The sequence below is a fragment of the Coregonus clupeaformis genome, chromosome 2 (genome assembly GCF_020615455.1).
Source record: "Coregonus clupeaformis isolate EN_2021a chromosome 2, ASM2061545v1, whole genome shotgun sequence".
In the NCBI taxonomy this organism is placed as follows: Eukaryota; Metazoa; Chordata; class Actinopteri; order Salmoniformes; family Salmonidae; genus Coregonus; species Coregonus clupeaformis.
In genome coordinates this window covers 29,965,774-29,980,207 of record NC_059193.1, presented here as the reverse complement: position 1 = coordinate 29,980,207, position 14,434 = coordinate 29,965,774, and positions in this window count along the sequence as shown.

The following is a 14,434-nucleotide window of genomic DNA, read 5'->3' as shown; positions in this document are numbered from 1 at the left end:
GGATTGAAACAGGTTATACCTGTAGGGACTGTAGCACCCACTAGAGGGCAATATTATATCCAGAAGCCTATAGCTTACTTTTGCATTGTATTAGCTTACCACTATTTCCCATGTTGACAAATGTCGAGCATTTATAAAGACTGTTCTGTGAGTGACAGACACAAGTTGAGACACCACAAATAACATTATCCAAAGATAAAACATTTTTTTTATGGCCCAAAGCAATCTGGCGGATCTCTAACGGCATACCCTATGGATATCCTAAGCCAGGACGTGAAAAGGCTTTAATTTTGTGTGGTCCCAGGGTTAGTGTCATAGAAAACAAACAGGACTCCCCTCCTTTAAGTGATATGGACTTTAATAAGTCGGACAAAGTAAAAAGAGCAGGTTGTGTTTATTTTTGCAGGAAGCACCCAATGCCAGGAATATATTTAATAATAACAATGCCAAAGGAACCTCAATCCAATTATCAATATGTTTTTGTTTTGGGAAGTATATTTACAGTGTAGATCAATCATTTTATTGAAAGATCACTCTTCCTGTGTGCACGCACACACACACACACACACACACACACACACACACACACACACACACACACACACACACACACACACACACACACACACACACACACACACACACACACACACACACACACACACACACACACACACACACACACACACACACACACACACAAACTAACCCTACCCCACTGAAACAAACAAACAACCAAGAGAGAAAGACAAAAATCAATGCAGCAAGAACACACATGCTGATTGCTGATGCTTTTAAGTCAAATCCCTTAATTCGGCCACCAACACAGCACTGTCACTCCTCTTTCTAACCTGCCCTGTTCCTCTCCTCACTTTCTCCTTTGAAATCAACCCAGCTCACAGACAGATAGACATACAGGCCCATCCTGTCAAAGGGCCTATCTTAATCCCCCTACCCCTGGGGCATCCATCCCAGCCATTCCCACCCCAGAGCTCTCCTCTCCTGCCCTAACAGGCTACACACCCTCTGGCCAAGGAGAGAACACCTACAGTCACCGCCATCTGAAAAGGTTACCTGCTCCTCCAAACAACCCCCATGAAGCCCTTTCAAAATCCAGGATGCCGCAATTCACTCATTTTGTTGTGGGGAAGGTGGGGTGGGACTACGGTTGTGGAGAGTCTGTGGGTGGCAAGGTGGCCAACTCTGGGCTTGGCCTGCGGTAAAGGCCTAGATCCATCTATTCCATTAAGAGATCCTGCAGCTTTTGTACTCATTAACAAAGGAGGTCTACTGTCTGCAGAACCAAGGGCTGAGGGATCAAAGCGCCAACCACTAATTGAGGTATTTGAAAAAGAGGGATAGAACTGAAAATGTTGCTTAATGACAGGTTTTTATGTTGCGCAATCTTTGAAGGGACACCAAACAATGTGTCTACTGAATTGTTTTATTTAAACTTTATGACAGATATAGATGGCAGCTTTTACTCATAATGTCAGGCTAGCTGGTGTATGATATAAATTAAATTCATAAATATTCATAAAAATGTTAAATACCAGGACTGGCAAGACTGATTAACAGAATGGTGGTAGCAGTAATAGTACAAATAGAAGTAATACTGTAGAAGTGTTTTTTTTTTACTGTGATTTTCTTTGACTATTGGTGGGGGAAAAAATAACTGCTAAATACTACAATTAATTAAATGCAGGTTGGATTGAGTTGAGTCTCAGCTCCTGGCTCGACTCAGTGCCAATGTGTCAATGCTAATTTAACACCACTGGAGGGAGCACTGATGCACCAAATCACACCGGCCTTTGCACTGGTGTAGTATAAATGGCTGTGACTGACTAATACGGTTGAATATGTAGCCTACTGCAGTACTGCATTTTTGTAGCAGTTAAAAAGTGTTTATACTAGGGTAGGTTTAATTGAATTCCATGTTTGGTTCAGTAAGAGACAATACCACTATAGGCATTATGCTCACTCTATTTTTTTATATATTTTTTTTTATCAGGGAGTCTTACTGAGACCAAGGTCTCTTTTAAACATACACATCAAATACAAAATGCAACAGAAACAAAACATGGTAATCAAAAACAAAGTAACATTCATCAGTAATAAGGTCCTCATTCAGCAATCTGAATTGCCCTAGAGGTACCATGAGTATGAGGTTCAATACAGGCATGTAAGGCCTGCATAAATGCCATGGAGCATAGAAATATTCAGATATTAAATTGTATACCAAAAAAGAGAACTTGGGACTGTTTCGTAATAGTTCTATATACTTTATGGCACTGTGATGTAGCATATGTATCACAACTCAGTAGCAGTAGTAGAATAATGTTAAAAGGTTTACTTCCACTCAGAGAGTCCCCTCCTAATTCAGGCTGTAAAACTAGAGACCTACACCAGACAGTTTGCTCTCTCTCTCTTATCAGTAGACTCCATAAGCATTCATCTTAGGCCCCAGTCAAGCCTTTAAGTATTATCCAAACCTTTGCATGCTTCACCATTTGTTTTAATAACACGGAAAAACCAATATAAAATATGTAAATTACTACAACATTAAATGCGAGGCCATTACATTTTGCCACAGTAGAGAATATACCATTTGTTATGATTAGGACAAGAAACTTAAAACTTAAAACTTAAGACTTCTCTCTGACTGTCTTTTCGTGTATGTCCATCATAATGTGGTGTGAAAGGGAGCTAGTCGAGGTGGACACACTAAAGAACAAACTGTAATTTCCCTCTGTCGTTTGAGCTCGAAGAGTTGTGAACAGACACTTTACGGTAGACTGTAATAGCTGATGTTTAGTAACTATTGTTGATATGAACCTATAGATAAAATTGTATCCTGTGGAGAAAGAATACATCTGTGACTCACTCATACTCTAGGCCTAACTGAATGTTTTCAAGCCCCTGAAAACTCCCAAACCAGAACCAAATAGTCAAGACAGGCCACGATGGAAGTGCTGTAATATTTCACAAGGAGCAGGTTCAGATTAATGCTTTGACATGCTGCCTCAGTAAGTTACGACCAGAAGTGAGTTATATCTCTGTGGTCTGGTAAAGATGTGCTTAAAAAATATTCACCCTGGAAAACATATCATACAATTTTATGACAACAAGGCGTGGGTGCAATGAAAGCATAATACATCTGGGATCTCCTCCACCTATACAGGCCCATTCCTTGACCATATGACTCCATTGTCAGTCTAAGATGTTCTCAATAAAGCTGTCTGATCTCACAGTGGTGTGAGGATACCTCACTGTGCTCCCTCAGCTGGAGATGGGGATGTGGGGTCTAGGATTTCTCTTCTCTCCCTGGACCCGTATTTGCAAAGCATCTCAGAGCAGGATTGCCGATCTAGGATCAGGTCCTCCTGTCTATTATATTATCTCATTATTATCTAAAAGGCAAAGGTGATCCTAGATCAGCAGTCCTACTCTGAGACTGCTTGTGAATACGGGCCACGGTTCTTCTTACCTGGGAATATGTTTACTGGTGGGACAGATTATTGCCTTACAAACAGTGATACTGATCTAAATCAATCAAATGTATACATTTAATATATCCCTTTTTACTTCAGGAGCTGTAACAAAGTGCTTTACAGTGCTCAGCCTCGGCCCAAAAAAAGCAAGCAGATACAGAAGTATAGCGACCAGGAGAAACTACCCATACGGCAGAAATCTAGAGGAACCAGGTGATGCGTACGTGGGGTACTTTAAAATGTTTGTGAACCTTGGTGATACAAAGTAACCCCAGAAAAGGGTTTTTCCTGTGACATCATAGGGAAGCATGTAGTAACCTGGAGTTGAGGCTAAACGTTCAAAGGGTTCTGTCAATGGTAATGTATAATTAGGGATATCTGGGGGCTTATGGGTAAAAATCAACACTGTTTGTCTGCTGTACATAGAGTGAGGTTACTGTTTAGTTTTTCGTCAACAGACAACAATGAAGTATGCCTGTGTAATCAAGGGATTCTTTACTTTAACTCAAAATTACAGAATGATCAAGAGCAGTGAGAAAGATGTTCAGTGAATCTCAACCCCCCCCCACCTCGCCCCTACCAACTCGCTTGGAGGGCCCTTCGTTGTCAAGTGTTGCTGACGAAACTCAGAGGGTGACTTCCAGAGAGTGGGTAGGGGATAACTAAACCCATCAAATTCTGGACACATTCGTGACTTGAATGATGCAATTCATGTTCCACAAAAAAAAGATAAATAAAAAGCATGAAATTCAAATTCACAAATCCCCCATGTCGTTTTACAAGATATAAACGTCAGTAACAGTTAAACATTTAATTTGGGAGGTATTTAATCTGTTACATGTGTCAAGTCTCAAAATCAGACAAAAACAAAAACACGTGGCATATAATTACACACACATCTCCATTATTTTGTATTAATCGCCAAACATATCGCTGTGCGTGTCGGGATAGCACTTCGCTCTGAAGCCTGCACCCTTCCTGGCTTGGCCGAAGTGGCTATGGAGGGTCTAATTAGCTCCTACACCCTCAATAATTTTCACTCTCTCAGCTTTGGGACTCTTGTGCATATGGCAGAGGCACTCATGAATGCGCAAATGGAGGGCCGAGGGGAAGGGGAAGGAAACGGGAGTGATTTGTGATTCAACTGCGGCAGTCAAATAATTATTCAAAGTGGAAGATGTAAAAAAGCTTTTCTTTTTAAAAGATTCAATGCTAGAATTTGTTTATTTTAGTTGTAACTTCAATAAACAGCCCAATATCAGCCTCAAAACATCATCCTGTCATGTTTTAGATTATTTTTTGGCATGAAATATGTTTATGTCAACTGACCATGCTCGCAATGGGAAAAGATGAGCTTACACCAATTGATGCTTATATTTTCAATGGGAAAAGATAAGTGTCACAGGGTTGATGCTTTTGTCAATACATTTGCAGTCAATGGGAAAAGATGAGTGTCAAAAGGTTGATGCTTATGTAAATACATTACATTCAATGGGAAAAGAAGAGTGAGACAAGATTGATGCTTATGTCAATACATCGCAGTCAATGGGTAAAGATGTGTCTACCAATTGACGTTAATGTAAATACATTACATTTAATGGGAAAAGATGAGTGTCACAGGGTTGATGCTTACAGTGAGGGAAAAAAGTATTTGATCCCCTGCTGATTTTGTACATTTGCCCACTGACAAAGACATGATCAGTCTATAATTTTAATGGTAGGTTTATTTGAGCAGTGAGAGACAGAATAAAAACAAAAAAATCCAGAAAACGCATGTAAAAAAATATATAAATTGATTAGCATTTTAATGAGGGAAATAAGTATTTGACCCCTCTGCAAAACATGACTTAGTACTTGGTGGCAAAACCCTTGTTGGCAATCACAGAGGTCAGACGTTTCTTGTAGTTGGCCACCAGGTTTGCACACATCTCAGGAGGGATTTTGTCCCACTCCTCTTTGCAGATCTTCTCCAAGTCATTAAGGCTTCGAGGCTGACGTTTGGCAACTCGAACCTTCAGCTCCCTCCACAGATTTTCTATGGGATTAAGGTCTGGAGACTGGCTAGGCCACTCCAGGACCTTAATGTACTTATTCTTGAGCCACTCCTTTCTTGCCTTGGCCGTGTGTTTTGGGTCATTGTCATGCTGGAATACCCATCCATGACCCATTTTCAATGCCCTGGCTGAGGGAAGGAGGTTCTCACCCAAGATTTGACGGTACATGGCCCCGTCCATCGTCCCTTTGATGCGGTGAAGTTGTCCTGTCCCCTTAGCAGAACAACACCCTGAAAGCATAATGTTTCCACCTCCATGTTTGACGGTGGGGATGGTGTTCTTAGGGTCATAGGCAGCATTCCTCCTCCTCCTCCAAACACGGCGAGTTGAGTTGATGCCAAAGAGCACGATTTTGGTCTCATCTGACCACAACAGTTTCACCCAGTTCTCCTCTGAATCATTCAGATGTTCATTGGCAAACTTCAGACGGGCCTGTATATGTGCTTTCTTGAGCAGAGGGACCTTGCAGGCACTGCAGGATTTCAGTCCTTCACGGCGTAGTGTGTTACCAATTGTTTTCTTGGTGACTATGGTCCCAGCTGCCTTGAGATCATTGACAAGATCCTCCCGTGTAGTTCTGGGCTGATTCCTCACCGTTCTCATGATCATTGCAACTCCACGAGGTGAGATCTTGCATGGATCCCCAAGCCGAGGGAGATTGACAGTTCTTTTGTGTTTCTTTCATTTGTGATTAATCGCACCAACTATTGTCACCTTCTCACCAAGCTGCTTGGCGATGGTCTTGTAGCCCATTTCAGCCTTGTATAGGTCTACAATCTTGTCCCTGACATCCTTGGAGAGCTCTTTGGTCTTGGCCATGGTGGAGAGTTTGGAATCTGATTGATTGATTGCTTCTGTGGACAGGTGTCTTTTATACAGGTAACAAGCTGAGATTAGGAGCACTCCCTTTAAGAGTGTGCTCCTAATCTCAGCTCGTTACCTGTATAAAAGACACCTGGGAGACAGAAATCTTTCTGATTGAGAGGAGGTCAAATACTTAATCAAATCAATTCATAACATTTTTGACATGTGTTTTTCTGGATTTTTTTTGTTGTTATTCTGTCTCTCACTGTTCAAGTAAACCTACCATTAAAATTATAGACTGATAATTTATTTGTCAGTGGGCAAATGTACAAAATCAGCAGGGGATCAAATACTTTTTTCCCTCACTGTATGCATCAAGGGCATTGACACAGAAGTCAATACATAGCATTTAAGGAAAGAAGTTGGTGACACAACTGCAATGGGTAAATTGGTGAAACACTCAGACAGACAGGCAAGCAGGCAGACAGGCAGGCAGACAGACAGCTGTCCAGTTCCCTGGTGCTGAAATCGATGCCGCTTGCGTCATAAGCAAGCACGACTAATAGGCCACATTTAATGTTAAACATAGGCTAGTCCTATACATTTCGTAGAATAGTTTTTATGAATGAAAATAAATAACACCATCATCTACAAACTAACCATTTTCATCATGTAATGTTCATTCATTTCAAGATTTGAATCCCGGGCGTCTTCTTTCCACAGTGCTTTAGCACACTACACCACAATATATCTGTCTCAGATAGTTTATTTTTATACGGTATCTAACCCTCTACATCACACATTTTGTTTTTTCAGTCTGAGTATCTCCTCTAGCAACGGGCTCAGGTTGGTGTGCAACTGCGCGGCCGACTGCGCGGCCGGGGGCGCCGGTTATGTTGGAGAGCAACAATACGCTGAATAGCAGCCATGCTGTATTATTGTTGTTCCGCTGACCTCTGACAATGTGTATAGTGTTCCAGGTGTTTCCAAATTGTACTGGGTACGATTCAGCTGTGTATAAAACTAAGCTTGAATTGTTTTATTTTATGTATATTTCAAATTTACATTAGAAGAACTCAAAAAAGGACAGTACTCCACTGAATAAACTTAAATTAATATATTTTTATTGGCGCACAAACGTTTCAGGTATGAGCCCTTTTCAGCGTGCATAGGAGGCAATGACAATCAATGTCATGACAACAATACAGCCTACAGTGGGCATAATTATAGATTCTCAAAGTCAATATTGGCCCAATCAATAGATCCCAGTAGAGGGAGCTGTGGGGGAAACATGAAAATAAAAGACAAAGAAATATAAATATACACAAACACACAATAAATATACATTATGATGTCACATCCTAAATGATAGGAAGGTATGTTCGGCCTACATATTTATAGCCTCCTACAAAAAACAAGAAAAGGAACATTCTTTATTGAGACCTGCTGGGGAAAGGGTGCCCAAGCGGTCTATCCAATATGTCTCTCTTTAGAGAACTCTCTTCTCCATCCCCATTCGGGTGAGAGGATAAAGGTTTGAGGTAGAATAACCTGTAAGACGAAATATGTTGTATATCTCCTTAAAGAGCAACTGAACACGCCAATGTTTTCTGTTGCTCATTAGAAAAATGAGATTTCAGTCTTGGAGGTGTTTTTCCTGACCGATTACGCATTTTGGTTTATGATGTTTGTCCCCTATGAGACACTGTAGATGCAGAAGCCTATTTCACTTCCTCAAAATCCCCAGAAAAAATCTAAGACAACTCAAAAAATCTGGCAATAATTTTGATGTTTTTGCAAAGTCTGTTTTAGTTGCACAATTTTACATCAAACTAAGGTTTTTGGTGCAGTATTTCTCAAGTAAAAAATTATGAAGTGTTGTCTCATGTAAACAAAGTCAGAGCTAAGCACATGTGCACTAGGCCCGAGCTAAATTTCCCTGGTTTTCCCTGGCTAAACTAGCTGGCTAGCTGAACTATGCTAGTTTTCGTCCTCATTGTCAAACTTCGTAATTACTGCACCCTCAACTTCAAAACTCCTTTGCTAGTTATACAATCATGTAACCTAGAAATTTGCTGGAAAGAAAATTATTGTTTTGTTGAATAGTCATGACTGCTTTGAGATATCTGTCGTAAGACATCGGTGGTGAAGGATATATAAAAAAATGTTTTACGATTTTATTTGATCATTTACAAAAAATACTAAACATACACATACAAATGACAACATCATACAAACATCAGCTACATCATAGATGCCCAGACCCACTAGCACACAATCCCATCTCAGTGGCGAAGGATTTCATTGGTACTTAATGCGGATCCAAGTTCAGTTTTGAGATCCACCGTCATCATTGGCGTAGGGTTAGCTGGATGTTTCTGACTGGTCTTGGAACTGTGACGACGGGCAGCCTCTCCCCGCTTGGCTCTATGGGATATGTAGTGATTTTGCCAATACAGCCAGCTATGTACATAGTCTTGTACCCTTAACTTTTTTTCAACTGACAATTATATTTGTTGATTAAATCTGACTTTAGTAATATAATGAGTAATCCAGGAATGTCATGAGTTAATTGACAGGAGAAAACTTGAGTACAGATTACAATGAATAGCTACGGTATACTGAACAAAAATATAAACGCAACATGCAATAATTTCAATGATTTTACTGAGTTACACTTCATATAAGGAAATCAATAAATTGAAATAAATTCATTAGGGCCTAATCTATGGATTTCACGACTGGGCAGGGGCGCAGCCACTTGGGAGCCAGGCCCAGCCAACCAAAATGAGTTTTTCTCCACAAAAGGGCTTTATTACAGACAGAAATACTCCTCAGTTTCATCAGCTGTCCGGGTGACTGGTCTCAGACGATCCCGCAGGTGAAGAAGCTGGATGTGGATGTCCTGGGCTGGCGTGGTTACACGTGGTCTGCTGTTTGAGGCCGGTTGGACGTACTGCCAAATTCTCTAAAATGACGTTGGTAGAGAAATTAACATTCAATTCTCTGGCAAAAACTCTGGGGGACATTCCTGCAGTCAGCATGCAAATTGCACGCTCCCTCAAAACTTGAGACATCTGTGGCACTGTCTTGTTTGACAAAACTGCACATTTTAGAGTGGCCTTTTACTGTCCCCAGCACAAGGTGCAACAGTGTAATGATCATGCTGTTTAATCAGCTTCTTGATATGCCACACCTGTCAGGTGGATGGATTATCTTGACAAAGGAGAAATGCTCACTAACAGGGATGTAAACAAATTTGTGCACAACATTTGAGAGAAATAAGCTTTTTGTGCATATGGAACATTTCTGGGAACTTTTATTTCAGCTCATGAAACATGGAACCAACACTTTACATGTTGCATTTATATTTTTGTTCAGTATAAATTATTTCTGGACACAAAAGGTCAGCGGAGCTCCTCCACCTCCTCACCACTCTATTGCGGAGAAGAAACTAAAGTCCGTGGGCGTGGTGGGAAATAATTTATAGTAGCATAGTCCTATAACTGCTGGCTACATACAGTGGGGAGAACAAGTATTTGATACACTGCCGATTTTGCAGGTTTTCCTACTTACAAAGCATGTAGAGGTCTGTAATGTTTATCATTGGTACACTTCAACTGTGAGAGACGGAATCTAAAACAAAAATCCAGAAAATCACATTGTATGATTTTTAAGTAATTAATTTGCATTTCATTGCATGACACAAGTATTTGATCACCTACCAACCAGTAAGAATTCCGGCTCTCACAGACCTGTTAGTTTTTCTTTAAGAAGCCCTCCTGTTCTCCACTCATTACCTGTATTAACTGCACCTGTTTGAACTCGTTACCTGTATAAAAGACACCTGTCCACACACTCAATCAAACAGACTCCAACCTCTCCACAATGGCCAAGAGCAGAGAGCTGTGTAAGGACATCAGGGATAAAATTGTAGACCTGCACAAGGCTGGGATGGGCTACAGGACAATAGGCAAGCAGCTTGGTGAGAAGGCAACAACTGTTGGCGCAATTATAAAAAAATGGAAGAAGTTCAAGATGATGGTCAATCAACCTCGGTCTGGGGCTCCATGCAAAATCTCACCTCGTGGGGCATCAATCATCATGAGGAAGGTGAGGGATCAGCCCAGAACTACACGGCAGGACCTGGTCAATGACCTGAAGAGAGCTGGGACCACAGTCTCAAAGAAAACCATTAGTAACACACTACGCCGTCATGGATTAAAATCCTGCAGCGCACGCAAGGTCCCCCTGCTCAAGCCAGCGCATGTCCAGGCCCGTCTGAAGTTTGCCAATGACCATCTGGATGATCCAGAGGAGGAATGGGAGAAGGTCATGTGGTCTGATGAGAAAAAAATAGAGCTTTTTGGTCTGAACTCCACTCGCCGTGTTTGGAGGAAGAAGAAGGATGAGTACAACCCCAAGAACACCATCCCAACCGGGAAGTATGGAGGTGGAAACATCATTCTTTGGGGATGCTTTTCTGCAAAGGGGACAGGACAACTGCACCGTATTGAGGGGAGGATGGATGGGGCCATGTATCGCGAGATCTTGGCCAACAACCTCCTTCCCTCAGTAAGAGCATTGAAGATGGGTCGTGGCTGGGTCTTGCAGCATGACAACGACCCGAAACACACAGCCAGGGCAACTAAGGAGTGGCTCCGTAAGAAGCATCTCAAGGTCCTGGAGTGGCATAGCCAGTCTCCAGACCTGAACCCAATAGAAAATCTTTGGAGGGAGCTGAAAGTCCATATTGCCCAGCGACAGCCCCGAAACCTGAAGGATCTGGAGAAGGTCTGTATGGAGGAGTGGGCCAAAATCCCTGCTGTAGTGTGTGCAAACCTGGTCAAGACCTACAGGAAACGTATGATCTCTGTAATTGCAAACAAAGGTTTCTGTACCAAGTATTAAGTTCTGCTTTTCTGATGTATCAAATACTTATGTCATGCAATAAAATGCTAATTGTTTACTTAAAAATCATACAATGTGATTTTCTGGATTTTTCAGGATGACGTTTTCCTATGATATCATGTTGCAATAACACTTCAGTAAAGTTGACCAGAACTGAAACAAACAACATGAGCTGTAGTTTCAGTGTGAGACTTCTATTTGACATGGCCTAATAAAGACATGCAGCCATCACCCTTGGCATGTCCAACCATTCCAACCATTTTGTTTTCTTCCCCACTCTCCCCGTGCACTTGTCAGCACAGTTAGCACACAGCACCGCCAAACAGCTCAACAGTCACTCACTCACTCACACTGCAATCAGAGGGTGCTCAGTATTACATTCCATTGGCCATGTAAAGATATACAACAGGTTTCTGCTAAGGTCAGGGCTACATAGCCACAGTCTGGGAATAGCCAGGCTCAGGCCCCTGTTGTTGATTGAAGGATAGTGAGTGTAATGAGATGTTATTGCCAAACCTCAAGGTGTGGAGATGGAGATAAATAGCTCTGGAGCTCTGGCCCTCCTCTGCATTTCTGCGGAGGGGGAGTCAGTGTGAGTGTGTGTGTGTGTACGCGTGTGTGTACATTTGGCGAAACCGCCTCGACGACAGGTAAAAGACACAGCTAACACAACCTGTCACCCAACCCATCCAATCCCAGAGCGCACCGGGGCTGGAGATTTGCACTTGGCGAAATTGGCACCAACTCCTATTTCGTCCCCCGGTCTAATAGTGGGAGGTAGTGGCTCATCAAAGCCCCCCAGCAATGCTGAGAAGGGGAGTATATGTGGTGGTAATGAAGCCTTAATGAGGCTGAAACACTCTTTACACTGTTAGGACATTAATATGCTTATGGAGTACGTGCTCTGTCGGCAGGTTAGTCCATGCCAAGGTGCTGATGCATGGGAGCTGACATTTCAATGCACTTCACAGCTTATAATAGCTTAGACAAACAATAGCATAATGTCAAGATATATTTTTTTTTCAATAGTGCAGAACCTGCAAGTATTGCACAGAAAGAGATCCTGTTTTGGTGTGACTTATGGGAGAGTTATTTTGAACATATCCAATGCAAATAGCCATCTATCCAGTGGCGGCTCCTAAAAAAATTCTCAGGGGGGGCAATTTTTCTGATGATTTAGGTGACCTACACACATTTTAAAAAAGATATGTCCAGCAACAACATGAAGACAGGGGCAGCATATAAGTCAATACTGATATACACATTACTTGCTTCAAAAAGGCCTCATGGTTGAATTGGAAATATGTGCACCTGAGCATAATTCACAACAAGCAAGCAGGAGCTTTTGATAGAGGCTACTGAAAACATTGATGCAAGTTATTGGTAATAAGAAATTTTTATAGACTTCCATATTCTGCCCTCTTGTATAGATTTGTGAAAATGAACAGTGATAGACATTTTGCCTGAAAACAGAATTTGAAAATAATTTATAGAAAAGGTAAACACAGCTATCTGTATGGCTTTGTAAAAATGAACAACCATATTCTGGCCAATTGTATAGATTTGTAAATATGAACAACCATATTCTGGCCAATTGTATAGATTTGTAAAAATGAACATGAACAGATCTTTTTTTTTTTTTTACTTAAAAAAAAATGAAAAATAACTATTTTAAACAACATCAACTGTGAACTGATTTGGGCGTGTGTGTGTTAAAGAGACAGACAGGGAGCGACAAAGAGAGAGAGAGGCTACATTATTGGTACTGAAACTGTTCTAGCTTGCTGCATGATCAAATTCAGCTGATGCGCATAGCAATGCACGTAATGGGCATTCTTGAAATGCTCACGCACATTTTGCTGCACACCAGCCTTCTCTCACCTCATCACACTGGCTCCATCGTAAGCTTGCGCAATGAGTTTGACTTTCTCGTCGTCGGCAAAAAGACCGTTCAGTCTCTCCAAAAGCACACTGGCGATTGAGACTGAGGTTGATTCCGAGATGGGAAGGAACTCAAAAAAGCGCTCCTGCACTTTGTGGTTGCTATCTATGTACCTCAGCACAAGCACCAGCTGTGTCTGTGTAGAAACGTCCGTGGTCTCGTCAGCTTAGATAGCTACGAAGTTCGCCGACTTCACCTCCTCCACAATATGTTCCCTCATGACCGCTAGCATACACTCCAGTAGCTCGTTTTGAATGGTCTTTGATGTGCCCTTGAAAACTTTAGCATTTTTAAAATGGTCATCAAACACCTCATCTAATTGTGCCACAAAGTTGACAAGTCCAAGAAAAATACCAGGGTTGGTGGAGCCCTCAGTTTAATATTTGCCTCGCAAAGCTAGCCATCTTGACAGTTGTACGTGAATTGATTGACGCTGCTACCCGCTCTTTTCTTAGTTATGTTCATGGTTACTTATGTTACGTATGACGAAAGCGCGTAAGTGCAAGCCCTCCCGGAACCCATAGAGATTGTATTGAAAGCTCTGATATTTGAAAAAAAAAATATTTTACATGATAGTCTATGAGAGACTCCTGGGCGATTTTCAACCTGACTGAAATCGCCCCAAAAGGGGCGGGGCCATTTGAAGCACGACTTTAGCCTGATTGGACATTTAGTGGCAGATCAGACGTCTAGATTAGAACACTGAAAACTACTGTTGCCGTGATATAATTGATTAGAAAAAAAATCCCTTCCTTTTCCCGTTTGGCAGTGCGTCGCCCATATCGCCCTAATGAACACACCGCCCCTGCATCTATCACACTATATATTGTGATATGGATGTAATGCCATATAACCATAATGCTATATATGTATTATACTGTAGGTACAGTGGGGAAAAAAAGTATTTAGTCAGCCATCAATTGTGCAAGTTCTCCCACTTAAAAAGATGAGAGAGGCTGTAATTTTCATCATAGGTACACGTCAACTATGACAGACAAATTGATACTTTTTTTCTCCAGAAAATCACATTGTAGGATTTTAAATGAATTTATTTGCAAATTATGGTGGAAAATAAGTATTTGGTCACCTACAAACAAGCAAGATTTCTGGCTCTCACAGACCTGTAACTTCTTCTTTAAGAGGCTCCTCTGTCCTCCACTCGTTACCTGTATTAATGGCACCTGTTTGAACTTGTTATCAGTATAAAAGACACCTGTCCACAACCTCAAACA